The sequence below is a fragment of the Belonocnema kinseyi genome, chromosome 5 (assembly GCF_010883055.1).
Source record: "Belonocnema kinseyi isolate 2016_QV_RU_SX_M_011 chromosome 5, B_treatae_v1, whole genome shotgun sequence".
Taxonomy (NCBI): Eukaryota; Metazoa; Arthropoda; class Insecta; order Hymenoptera; family Cynipidae; genus Belonocnema; species Belonocnema kinseyi.
In genome coordinates this window covers 33,107,242-33,114,328 of record NC_046661.1, presented here as the reverse complement: position 1 = coordinate 33,114,328, position 7,087 = coordinate 33,107,242, and the positions used below count along the sequence as shown (strand labels likewise).

The window sequence follows — 7,087 nt, the reverse complement described above, 5'->3', positions numbered from 1 at the left end:
GATCTTGACAGGTGACTTACAGTTTGTAGACGACACTTCACGTTGCACTGGATGAGAAAAAATAGTGTCTAAATGATGCCTTTCCCCTAGATTCTCCGAATGAACCTGTGTGGTTCAAATTTGTTGCAACTCTATTGAACACCTATTTCGGTGTACATTGGACGATCGGCGATTTTCTGTGTTATTATATGGTACAACTTGTGTGTGGAAGCCAATTTCTAGCTAATCCAGAAAATTATTTTTTTCCGTACACCTTTCCTGAGAAACGTTTTATGCATTATTTGTAGAATTCAAAATGTAGAAATTTGGAATAATGGATTCAAGGTAGCGAAAAATGTTCAAAAATACTAATAATAACAGTTGGGATATTTAGTGCCAATAAAATTTCACTAAGAATTTATGGATAATTCGGTAAACGATTAAGACACAAAATTAAAAGTGCGAGAAAAATAAAACTCTTCTGAGCTGCATACACATGTACGATATTGTCACATACAAAATTTAAGTTTTGAAATTCTGCTACTATTGCTCTGCAGCCGAACAAAAATTCAAATGAAAGACATCGTTGAAACGAACGAAGAAGGGATCATTATCGAGAATGATACTTTCAAATTGTTTGGCGACAAGATTCTTTCCATCAAATCTAAAAGTCAGGCAACTGCAATTCTCTTTCCAAAAGTTTGAAATATTCTTGAAATTCTATGTTTTTAGTGAAATTCCATTTGACAATGTTTTATTCCTAAACAAAAATTCCTTTTTAAATTTTGAATTTTGATTTTCAGAATTTAAGTGTTGGTCACACAAATGATGACTGAAAATTTTTCATCCTTAAATAAAAATATTTTTAAATGTTCAGATGTTGTATGAGAATTTTAGAATATATAAATCGGAAATCTATTTTGTAAGTCAAAACATTCAAATTCCAAATCCAAGTTGCAGACATTTTTTGGTTTCTGATTTTTTAATATCGAATATCAAATACACTAATTATGACTAGCTCAATGATCAAAGAATCATATGATTCAATTATATATTATTAAAATTTTCTATTTTATTTTATTTGTACATATGCCACGCGGTTACACCATTAACGGGCAACAAAAAAAGAAACCAATTAAACCATAATATAAATTTACTAAAAAAATGCAGCTGATTATTAATTGTCTAAAATAGTTACTTAGTTAATTTATATATAGTTCATATAGTTCATCGATGCTATATGCGACATGATTCATTGTTCTCTTACGGTTATATTATTAGAAAGTTTTCATCTCAAGCTTAGTTTCTAATAAAAATATAATGTATAATAATATTATCAAATTATTACGTATAATAATTAAATTATTATTATTTATTATATCATAATAAATTATAATTTCGCTACCGCCTTTATGTGAATCTTGCCTCTCTGAGCTGGTAGTTCGGAAGAAAATTTGCCAAGACGCGACGTGCTGCTCTCTCGCCGCGTCGAGTGTTTAAGAGAACAGTCGACGTAGAACAAAATATACTTAAATGGTGCCGAGGCTACCTTGGTCAAGAAGGGGTTCCTTCAGGGCGAGGATTTTATATTGCACTAAGGTCAAGCTGTCCCTTGCTTTTTTATCAATACTCCACAAATTTTGGAAAAATTCTCGAAATTTTAAACATTATTCCGCCATAGTTGTTACCATAGTTGTTTTCCCTGCAGAAAGTTTGGGAAAATATTTAAACTTATGAGTATGTTTCCATCAAGCTTGGGAATTTTTCTCAAGAAATGTTTGGAAATTTCCCAAACTCTTGGAAAAATTCCTACGTTAATACTAGGCCCTCCATTTACTGAAGATCTTAAGAAGCGAATAACAACTAAAGTTCATACTTGTGTAGCAGATTATACCGTTCTTTCACTTAGTCAATTGTTACACAAAAACTTTTTTTTGGCCATAACTGTTGAGAGTTACGGTATATTGCAGTCGTTTTATTTATATTCTCTGCAAAAAACTCCTTTTTAAGTATGAAAAAATTTATCAAGTCCACATAAAATTAAACTTATAAAATTATTATTGGCAGAACATAATTATCTTTTACAAGCTAGAATTTTCTGGATAAAAGAAACACTTACATATCCTTTAATGAAAAGCATCTGGTGATGTTACCTCAGTGTTGAATCTCAAATCTCATTTTTACTCAAGCTCATCTGAATGTCCTTCGTGGAGGAGATAAGTAACGATTATATTGACTAAGATAAAATTTTGGTATGCCTCGCTGTCAGAGCAATACATTTAGAATCAGTCAGTGGATCTTCCAGCAAAGGTTTTCTAGCATCCATTAAACGTTTCGTCTTTCGTTCTGACTTACCCTCTAACTTGTACAGCGATAGTGAAACAAATTTCTAAAGAGCTGGTCGTGAGTTACAATAATGGACCTATGATATATTTCAGTTTAAACGGTTGAAAGTGTAGTATTGTTCGGCTACTAGCCAATCCGAGTCGTCTCTGACGTCCGCCAATAGAGTGGGGATAACTTCACCCTTCCCGATGTACCAAGTCAACCCGCTCGCCAAGATGGGACTTTGTGCTTCATACCGTTAATTTATAGGTCCATGGATACAACGCTCCTTTCAAAGTATATTTTAAGCATGTCGCTCCCAATCTTACTCTTATGTTTTAAAAACTGACTACTGTTCTATTGGGGGGAAAAAATAACACCGCGGGACTGTGAGCGCTCGTGTCGTTCAAAAACATGGCCGCCGAAGTATACAGATCAGTATGGTTTTGAATGGGAGTCGGTAAAAAACAAGTTATTATTAATAATTAAGGACGTGAAAAATGTTGTCACTGCGGTTAGATACTCTGTGCGAGCTCACGAAAGCTACGTCGTCATCCAGGAACATGAGAGATGGTCAGCGAGTGATTAATTCTGGCATGATAATCATGTGCGGCGTGAGTTCAAAAACGGGTGAATGCATTAATTTGTATGCTTTATGCCTTCAAACTAGCGCCTTAACAAAAGATCCACATACGATAACTGACAGATCAAAAATTAGGAATAACTGTAATAATGACTCGTATGTAGAATATTCCGTGTCTATTGACAAAAAGACATGTTTGTGCAAAACCGGTACCAGTCAATCGTGTAAACATACAGTAGCTGTCCTGCTGTACCGTAACAGGTGAGTAACTTTGTGACTGAAATGTTATATTTATACATTTACTTCATTGTCAATAAATTTTATTTCAGTAATACTGCAGAATCATGGCTTTTTTGAATTCCATCATTTCATTTGCAATTTTTACCAAAATACCTTTAATTGGTTACTGAACATAAGAACAGTCGGAGAAAGCGAGAAAAATATTTTTTAAATACATGTTTTCGTTTTCAAGGCCTGTTTTAAAGTTGGAAAAGCGATCGGTTGTGATTGAAGTAAAGGTTAAATGTCTCTTGGTTCGTTATACTTAACCATAAAAACAGCTGGGAAAAGGAAGCTGTTTCTGCTATTTACACTGGAATTTAGGAGTAAATAGACGAAATTCTCATTGTTATTACTAAAACAAAGTGGGGAGAGTTAGTTGTCACATCCAACTACCTTTCTGAAGGTTTTTCGAAAATTTTACCTCTAAAAAATTACACTTTATTATAGATAAAACATGCATAAAAACCATAATGTTTTCGCTTCCCCCGACTGATTCTTGTTTTTAATGAGCAACTAAAGTTATTAAAATAAAAATTGCACGTAAAATGATGAAATTCAGAAAAGCCGTGATTCTAAAGGATTACCTTTATTTGTTTCTATTTTTTTGTAGAAGGGATCGGAAATTCCATCTTCGTCAACAAAATGAACGAAAGAGGCCGGTCGTACCCGAACATGTACGAAGCCGAAAAGAGTCAGTTGGCGCGAAATTTCAAATGCCTAAGTTTAAAGTTTGATGCCATTCGCACGAGTAATACCTTAATTTAGAAAGAAAAATATTTCTTTTTTCCTTATTTTCGTAATGATTGACTCCTACTAATCAGATATATTCTTTACAGTGATTATAAATGAATTCCATCATATTTTTATAATTAATGTAGAAAAAACTGCTGAAAAAATCAGAGAGAAAAAATCAAATATAAAATAGAGAATAGAATTTTATTTCTTCATGTACATACTTGTTAGACTTTTACACATACTACACAGTCACCAAAATCACATGTTTAGCTCATTCATGTTATTTCCCGCTTATTATTCTTACAATCATTTATTCTGAAGTTTGCTTAATATTGCCTCTTAATATAAAAGTGAATGACAACTTTCAGACTAGTGTTTCATTATATTACTGTTACAAGAGTTTCTGCTCAAACAAACATTGTAATAAAGTAACGTTTCGTAATTTTACTAATTCCCTCATCAGACTACAATTAAAATTAATAAAATTATTTTAGGAATTAATGAAACCCAAAAATAACGGGTAATACCTTAATTTAGAAAGAAAATTTTGCTTTTTTCCTTATGTTTTGTAATTATTAATTCATGCTAATTAGATATATTCTTTATAATGATTATAAATAAATTTCATTAAATTTTTATAATTAATGTAGAAAAACTACTGAAAAATCAGAGGGCAATCAGTGTGTCTCTTTCAATCATCGCTTATAAATTTATAATTTCATCTTCGATTACATCCACGCTTGCTTCTTCTTCGAAAAATCTCTTATTACATAAATAAAGACAAACTCAACGTTACGAGCCGAAAGAGGCCGGTCGCATCCGATCATGTACGAAACAGAAAAGCTCCTAGGTCGAGTAGCCGAGTGCCGAAAATAAGTCATTTCTGTCGTTGGCGCGATAAACAAATACTGTCAAGATGGAACTTTGTGATTATTGTGAAAAAACTTTTTCCATCAAAAAACTTTACGTCGACATTTCCGTGAGGTTCATAGTGAAAAATGTGAAACTCCACACAAAGATTATAAGTGTTTACTATGTGAAAAAACATTCAGTCAAAAATATAATTTAACCAGACATGAGGAAATGATTCACCAGAAAAAATCTTCTATTTGAAATTATCCACATAAGTGTTCACTCTCTGAAAAATCATATAATAGACTATAAAATTTAAGCAGACATGAGAAAATTATTCACCAGAAAAAAAGTTTAAAAAAATCTTCCGATTCAAAGTAAGTACACAAAATATTCTGTTATTCTGTTTTATGGCATACCTAGAATTAAATAAGTTATTCTCAAATTATTGACTTTTGAGTAAAATTTCCATGGTTCCCTTTAAAGTTAAATATAATTTTCAAAATGTTTATTTTTCAAATTAAAATTAAACTATCCACATAAAATATGCTCTACGAATTTGGAATTCTTTTACTTATAGAAATGCAAAAAAGGACATAGCGTGATAAAATTCTCACTTTTAATGAAATAATCGTAGTTGAAAATTTTCAAAAACTTGACTTGGTTTAGTTTATTTCTAGGGTGACGATATAGCTATTATTAATTTTAATTTTGAAATATATAACTATCATTAAATTAAATAGGAATATTTTACACAGTGAATTTCTACTATTTCTACTTTTCTATTATTATCGTACTCGCAGTCTCATAAATTACCAAAAGAGGCGGTATTTAAGAAATAATTCTTATTTATACGCATAATTTTTTAGATAAAAATAATTGTAAGTACAACAAATTCACGAATTCAACATTTTAAAATATTTTTGGTCTGGAAAAATATTTTTCAACTAAGGGGGAAAGAAACTGTTTTTGTTTCTAGAAACAACAATAATATTTTTATATTGAGAACTTGTCTTAAAATGAGCAGCTTTTCACAAAAAAATCATGACTAATATTATTTAACATATTTAACATAATGAAAAAATCTATTATTCTATTACTATCTCCATATCTATCAGCCTCTATTATATATCTATCTCCACCTACATTTCTAAACTAGTTAGTACCCTTTATAACAAAACTGTAAGAAGGGCATTTGAGAGATTTAGTCCGGGTAATAAATAGATCTAAATCCTGCTAATTGCTCTGAAATTTTAATGGGGTTTTAGGTTGGCTTTTAAATGCGGGATTTCCCACCATTCATAAAAGTATTGTCGTTATTTCTAAGTTTGGTGCAAAGTCTAGACGTGTGATTTCATGCATACTCTGCAGAATCTTGAAAAATCTACATGATATTGAACATTTTTTCAAATTTAAAATTATTTTTGAACTTCTCGCAGAACCAAAAATAAGTGTCCCAGTGTCCCAGTTAGGTACTAACTTTTCAACCGCTGACATCGCGATTTTCAATTTTTATTTTCTTGGGACATAATTTTTTGAATTAAACCGTTTTTATTCTAAATCAGCATCATTTTATTTTTCCAACAAAATGAACATTTGAAGTAACTTATATACCTAGTATATCGGAAATACGTTTGTATTTTTTCTTTAACTGAAAACTGTATGTGGCAGTTTAGTGCCACTTTGAGATTGTCAACTTCTACATTCATTCTCTGGAACCAATATACCTTTTTTAAATTAAATTTTTCAAAACGAGTTGCAGTTGCAAAACTGTATTGTATTATATAATTTTTTTGTTTCCTGTCGCATAAAATAATAAGTATTAGAAATTTTGTGTCATAAATTATAAATTTGTTACATAGGAACAATGTGCAATGCAAAGTGTGCAATGACGTTTTTGCTTGCACAAATGATATGAACAACCACTTACGTATAATTCATCAGCAGGAACCGAATCCTATTTCTTAATCTAAATTGGAATGCTCTTATTGCGACACGTGTTGTAGAGTATTACAAGGACCTACATAATAACCTTGATAATTGTCATAATTTCATTATGGAAACAGATACAATCACTTTCAAAACAAACAAAGGGAAGATTTAAAATACATATCTTAATTTTAGGAAAACTATATTACATTAATACATTTTTTTAAATGGTCAGTTTGATTAATAACTGAATATATTTCACAGTAAAAACTTTCATTGATTTTGAACACACTTTCTTTAATTAACGTTAATTTGTAGCAGTGTAAAGTTAAATAAAATAAAAAAATATTACATGAAGGTATAATTATAATTATAATATAATAATATAATAATATAATATAA

The 7,087-nt window shown here is 30.5% G+C and overlaps 1 protein-coding gene and 1 pseudogene across 4 annotated transcripts in view; one reads left to right on the top strand and one right to left on the bottom strand.

Annotated features, from left to right (window-relative positions):
• LOC117172559 overlaps positions 1 to 7,087 on the bottom strand; it is a 279,531-nt gene that overhangs the window by 77,779 nt on the left and 194,665 nt on the right. The window lies entirely within an intron of this gene.
• On the top strand, positions 1,505 to 1,642 carry LOC117174023 (annotated as a pseudogene).